The 5,822-nt window shown below is 34.3% G+C and overlaps 1 non-coding gene across 1 annotated transcript; it reads right to left on the reverse strand.

Moving 5' to 3' along the window:
- Positions 1-5,480: 5,480 nt before the first annotated feature.
- Positions 5,481-5,552, reverse strand: Trnam-cau (transfer RNA methionine (anticodon CAU)). The gene has a single exon. It is a non-coding gene; the product is annotated as a tRNA-Met (tRNA).
- Positions 5,553-5,822: the final 270 nt, after the last annotated feature.

Below are 5,822 nucleotides of genomic sequence, written 5' to 3' on the forward strand. Positions count from 1 at the left end.
ACTTTCGCATTAAATATAATATTAGTAGGGATGGTGACTAGTTTTCATTAAAAGTACTGCTTCTATCTACCTAGATGCTCTGTGGCCAATGATGACTCACACTGCAGATTAAACAGTCGGCCTATTGACCCGATAGTTGGCAAATTCTTTTAAAAAAAATCTTGTTACGGATCGGAGTTTTCATCATTTTTTGCCCAGGAAACGTTTTCTCACTACAATTCGTGATTATTTTGCAAAATAAAAACAAAACGTAATAATAATATTTACACGGCTAATGCTTTCTTAGCACGTTCACGAGTTTAGAGTTTAGTTTAGTGCAGACGTTTTTAATCTTTATGAACCTCTTTGCAAGTGGCTGACACAAGAAAACGAATACCTTTGTACATACTATTATGTTCAAATAGATAGCTGAAAAACTTCAATCTGAGGCAAGCAGCTCTAAAGCATTTTAAACTTAATATACATGCTATTAAAGAATATATTCAATTAAACACAGTCTTCATACAAATACTACTTAAACGTGTAAGTAAAAGCGTGTAACAGCGCCATAATTTTCTGAATTAAACAGCAAGCTTTTGCTTCAACAATTACCATCCTTCTTAGGATAACTCTAAATCCTAAGGAAAGAGCTTAAAAGCCTTAATGGATTTACTAAAACATATCCATCTTACGCAGGTCTCGAGAGATATTCGCGATTGTAATTTTAACGGGAACGATTTAAAAATTGAACTTCTGAATTAGGAAAAAGGGTAGGTATTATTCGTAATTTACAGGATCTCTTACTTTGTCAGCAGTTTTCTTTGCACAAAATTACAATGGGAAAGACATGTGGTCACATTTGGTCAATATCGCTTGTTCAAAGTCAATCATTCAACTCGAGCGTTAAAGAAAACTATTACAGAAGTTAGTGCTAAGTGTCGAGTTCACAGTGTAAGTATGTCAAATTACTAGCTGACGTTGGAAGACAGAACTATGTACTAGAGCAAAATAAATAATAGTTTAAAAAAAACTAAAAAACACGCTTTTTATAGAAAACCGAACTAAAAAAAGGAAAATAAATTTTAATGAATTTAAATTAAGAAAATAATGTTAAAAATTTCAATGAATATAAATTAATAATAGTGTGAATACAAAAAAAAATATTTAAAAAAGCGTGGGGTGCATGGTGTCAATAGTTATAAATATTTTATTGACAGATATGAGTAGAGTGATTTTCATTTCGATAATATCTTAAAAAGCACCCCACGCTTTTTTTAAATATTTTTTTTTGTATTCACACTATTATTAATTTATATTCATTGAAATTTTTAACATTATTTTCTTAATTTAAATTCATTAAAATTTATTTTCCTTTTTTTAGTTCGGTTTTCTATAAAAAGCGTGTTTTTTAGTTTTTTTTAAACTATTATTTATTTTCTACTTTTTAGTTTGTTTTAAAACTATTACTTGTTTTGTAGAATTAAAATTCTCTTTAGTATACAAAAATTTGTCAATATTAGAGAAAACGGCTAAAGATAATATTATTGGAAATAAAAATTAACATCGAGTCCTGCCTTATCGACTGTAGATGAAAATTATATAAAATAACAAAAATCATATTTTGCAAATTGAAAACCCTAGAAGTCGGTGTCTAATGGATGTTACTAAGTTAATTTTGCCACCGACTTCTAGGCCGATGCACTTAAAATTATTTTTTTTTGCTTTTTAGTGTTTTGGGAAGTCGGTTTAATTTTTTTGTAAAAAAGTTTTTTATTTAAAGCTTTTCAGTGATACGAATAGTTGTCACTATCCATACAAGTAGGAAGTTCTCATCAATACAAAGAATATAAGTCCAAACGAGGTATTTTACATATTCAGTTGTCGAGTTCCCTCGACTTTCTCTGGTCTCCATCATCAGGCCAGCTCCAAACCTTCACTGTTGCATAGGTCTTGTCAATACAAATAATTTGAGCCCAAACACGAGGTAGTTTACATATTCAGTTGTCGAGTTCCCTCGACTTTCTCTGGTCTCCATCATCAGGTCAGCTCCAAACCTTCACTGTTGCAAAGCTCTTGTCAATACAAATAATTTAAGCCCAAACACGAGGTAGTTTCAAATTCAGTTGTCGAGTTCCCTCGACCCTCTCTGGTCTCCATCATCAGGTCAGCTCCAAATCTTCACAGTTAGAATAGTGCTTTTAGGCGTACACCTGAGTGTCAAGTTTTTACCCTATGTATGCCTACAACTTTCGAAGGTTGCCCTCGATTTCTCAGGGTTTCCATCATCAGATCCTGACCTGATGACTATGGGACCAACTGGCAGCTATTCCGAGTCGAACAAAAAAAGAATCACGTAAATCGGTCTATAAACCTCGGAGTAATCGATGTGTATGTGAAATCTCCTCCTTTTTGGGAAGTCGGTTAAAAATCTAATAATTTTATCAAATTAGTGTATTGTCATCGGTCCTCAATAAATCTACAAAGTTTGAATGAAATCTGGCCGTTTAAAGTGGGTCAAAATCGCGCCCAAAGAAGTCGGTTACAAACATACAAACATACAGGTGAAGTTAATAAAAAGCGTGTAAAAAAAGCAAATGACGATCGGAAAGATCAGTCCACGATACAACCTCACAATGCAATTTAAATAGCTCCGAACATAACACGGTTACCAAGAAAACTTTTGAGATATTTCATTTTGTAAAACATCAGCACAGGAACGAAGGCACGTATAATAAATTGTCTTAAAGTTTTCCGAAATGTCAGCTTTATTCACTCAACTCGTATTCGTCATGGGAATTTTGTAAAGCGATGTGAAATATTGCGATTTGTGAGGCATTTTTGGGCTTTATTAAACATGTTCGCCCATAGAGATGTTGACAGGATTGTGATTACATGCTCGGGTTATTTCTGTCCTTTTTATATTTTATTCTGTGTGTTTGCGTTTATGTTTTGCGTTTCTTTTTTTTTATTTGTTTGTTGAATACATTATGTTGTTAGCTGTGTGTTCATTTTGATTGGGCTTTAAAAGTTACATTTTTATTTAGGTGAAGGTTTTCTACGGTTTTAACCGCGTCCTGATAGAAGAATTTTATAAAGAAGCTTTTAGTCTTGTATCTCTAATTCTCAGTCACATATGTGACTGTAAAGTATCAGCAAAACTTAAATATTTTCATCGTGCAAAAACCCCCGACCCAAAAAAGTAAACCCTATAAAAAGCAAAAAATAACTTTTAACACTACGTAAACTAAATTTTGTCGTGTCGGGGGACCGCTCTAATTCATTACTTTAGATACGTGTTTTTTTTTTTAAACGAATGTTGTAATTAGGTAGGTATCATTTGATTTATGTAAGTATTTATGAAGGTAAAAAGCGGTCCCCCGACACGTCAAAATTTAGTTTACGTAGTGTTAAAAGTTATTTTTTGCTTTTTATAGGGTTTACTTTTTTGGGTCGGGGGTTTTTTTAAATTTATAATTTAATTTTATTTCATGCTTTTTAAAGGAGCTCCTTAATTTTTCCTTCATTAATTTAATTTATTTTATCTTAAGATGGGGTCGCTATATGCGATCTCAGCCAAAGGAAGCTGTTTAATAATCCTCATGACAAACTGGCTCGATTGGGAAACAATAAAGACCTTTGGACATTCTAGATTTTCAGAAAAAATATAAATCGGTTTATCCGTTTCATTCCGGTATTCCAGGGTTTCATCCGCCACATCCCATTTCCAGCATCAGGTTCTCGTCAATCAGAAACATGAAGAGAACTCGTCAAGACAAATTCAACGAGCCCAAACTCGATGGGTTTACTAAAAGGCAGTTCAGGGTTACGTCTCCTACCTTCGTGCCCTAACAGAAGACCAGCTCAGTGGTTCCAAAAGACATTAGTGTTTCAAATTTCAGATCCCACATATACTTGCAAGTAAACTGAGCGTGTAACATTCCTATCACATCTAGCAAACGAGCTGATGACCTTGAAGACCTGAACCGATTTCCACCAAACATAGCTAAGAACACTCCCGACTGGCATACCTTTTAAACAAAAAAAAACGCATTACAATCGGATCATCCGTTTGGGAGCTACGATGCCACATACACACACACACACACACACACACACACACACACACACAGACACGTCAAACTTATAACACCCCGTCGTTTTTGCGTCGGGGGTTAAAAATAATAAACATCCTTAAACGCACACTTTTCTCTCATGTTAGTGTAATAGTTGGATTTCACACCAATATTTTTTACATTTTTAAACATCTATATCTACCTATATTTTACAAACTAAACACAAGCCGTTATCGAACTCATACAGCCTGTCTTGAAGTAAACAAGCCAGCAGAACGCAGTCCTTTGAGACGTCATACGCCGCTATAAACAAAAGCGTTTGAACAATACACTGCAACTGCCTTACATCGTAACGTCATTACTACGTACATTCTTCGTTTCTTGTTCATGGTATTCCTATGTTGTGTTATTTAATTAGCTGGTATCAAGTTCGATGTAAATTTAAGAGGTGTCTATAAGGCGTAAGTCGAATATTATGTATTTTTATTTGTTAGGTGTATTGTATGTTTTTTCCTGTTTTCATATTGAACTACATCTTGTGGTCTAACGTTCCTCATAATAAGTCATATTACATTGTATACTTTAAAGAATTAGTGCGTAAACTAACGTCTCCGACACGACCGGAGAGAGATCAGGCGCAGGACCCACGTATTCACCGATGCACGGGTGACTCAATCAACAACGTTCAGATTACGATTTCTGCCCGAACCGGGAGTGGAAAGACTTCGTTCACAGCAGACCATTGAAAAACAGGAAAAAAATCCTTTTTACGCATATTTATATTTTTAAACGAGATGCCACTTCACTATATCAGTAAAACAGTACCCACAGGAATACACTAAGTACATAAACTCCCTGCTTTTAACAGTAGTATCTCGTTTAAGCTCGATGCCATGTTTAGTCGTAAAGCGTCGCTCATAAACAGTAGAACATTTTGCATCATTATTGCTCGGTTGGTTTCACGGTCAAATCGTAAACTTTCATCAGCATTTTGTTTACTTACCTGTGTGAAATATTGTCACAGTTTTTTTCAGTGTTAAAGCTAAATCTGTGAATGGAGTAGATATATAACTGAATTAATTAGTCGTTTATTTCTTAATTTTGTAGATAACTTTACAATAATTTGCTTTACATTTAAAATCGCATTAAAAAGCGCACTACTTACATTTTTGACGATAAGTCCGAAAAATCTAAAGTAATCCTCTAGTTTGAAAACGCTTTGACAAAGCTAGAGTATAGACGCCTACAAAAGATATTTTCATTGTATTTATTAAAAATAATAATCAGATATATAAATGATTTAGTTTAAAAATACAGTAAAAAGACGGTCAGGAGCTCAGTTAGGCAATTTAACTATAGCATTATTTCAGACATCTGCAAAGTCTAAAATTGACCTCATATTAACTTTGCTAAATAAAAAAATGTATTTAGCAGAGCGTGGTTTCGATCCACGGACCTCTGGGTTATGGGCCCAGCACGCTTCCACTGCGCCACTCTGCTTATGTGGTCCCGCAGCCAAATAGGGGTTCATTTGCACGGCCATTGTATATTGTATACCGACCCCAATTGCCTGATAATATCCTTTGTGGATCGTAAATTCTATTCTTGCAATGCAAAAATGAGTGTCCAGGAGACCTTATTTTGATTCTAAAGAGATACATCCTAAAATGCAAAAAGGGAAAAACTTTTGGAACATATACATATACACCGTGACATTTTAGTCGTCTTACAACGGCAGCCCACTTCATGTATCCAATGACTAGAACACGT

Source organism: Helicoverpa armigera, chromosome 2 (assembly GCF_030705265.1).
Source record: "Helicoverpa armigera isolate CAAS_96S chromosome 2, ASM3070526v1, whole genome shotgun sequence".
In the NCBI taxonomy this organism is placed as follows: Eukaryota; Metazoa; Arthropoda; class Insecta; order Lepidoptera; family Noctuidae; genus Helicoverpa; species Helicoverpa armigera.